The sequence below is a fragment of the Dioscorea cayenensis genome, chromosome 1 (genome assembly GCF_009730915.1).
Source record: "Dioscorea cayenensis subsp. rotundata cultivar TDr96_F1 chromosome 1, TDr96_F1_v2_PseudoChromosome.rev07_lg8_w22 25.fasta, whole genome shotgun sequence".
Taxonomy (NCBI): Eukaryota; Viridiplantae; Streptophyta; class Magnoliopsida; order Dioscoreales; family Dioscoreaceae; genus Dioscorea; species Dioscorea cayenensis.
In genome coordinates, this window is record NC_052471.1 from 25,758,617 (window position 1) to 25,759,405 (window position 789).

General features: G+C 46.1%; 1 non-coding gene across 1 annotated transcript; it reads left to right on the plus strand.

The window, feature by feature from the left end:
• The first annotated feature begins 213 nt into the window (after positions 1–213).
• Positions 214–320, plus strand: LOC120266017. The gene has a single exon (XR_005537865.1). It is a non-coding gene; the product is annotated as a small nucleolar RNA R71 (small nucleolar RNA).
• The last annotated feature ends 469 nt before the right edge of the window (positions 321–789 follow it).

Genomic DNA, 789 nt, shown 5'->3' on the forward strand with positions numbered 1-789 from the left:
AATGAAGTTACCGCATCAATTTCATGGAGACCGGCCACCTTTTTCTTCTCCCTCGCATTCCACTGGTAGCTATTTAACCCCATTTCCTCAATCAATTGACGAGCCTCGTCGGGGGTCTTGCTACCTAAGGTACCTCCTGCCGCCGCATCCAAGAGTTGTCTTGTACCTGTATTCAACCCATTGTAGAAGGTTTGAACAATCATCCACTCCAAAAATCTATGTTGTGGACACTTGCGCAGGAGTTCCTTGAACGGTTCCCATGTCTCAAATAGAGACTCCAATTCCAATTGCATAAAGGATGAGATCTCATTCCTAAGCTTGGCTGATTTTCCGGGAGGGAAATAACGGGCTAGAAAAGCTTCTACCATCTCCTCCCATGTAGTGATTGATGCCGTAGACAATGAGTGTAGCCACTGCTTTGCTTTCCCTTTTAAGGAAAATGGGAAGGCTCTCAATTTGATGGCATCATCCGTCACACCATTGATCACCAGCATGTCACACACCTCGAGGAAGCTCTCTATGTGACTGTTTGGATCATCATCGGCCAAACCGTTGAATTGTGCGGACTGTTGCAGCATATGGATGAATGCCGGCTTTAGCTCGAAATTCTGAGCTGTAATTGGGGGACGCACAATACTCGATTGTGTCCCTAATACTGAAGGTCTGGCATAATCGGATAGTGTCCGTTCTTGCTCATTCTGTTCCGCCATGTTGTCAGATCCTTCTACTTCCAAATCAACTGGATTAGGCTGTTCTTGTACAGGTTCTTTCCCTTTCCTTCGAAGTGTA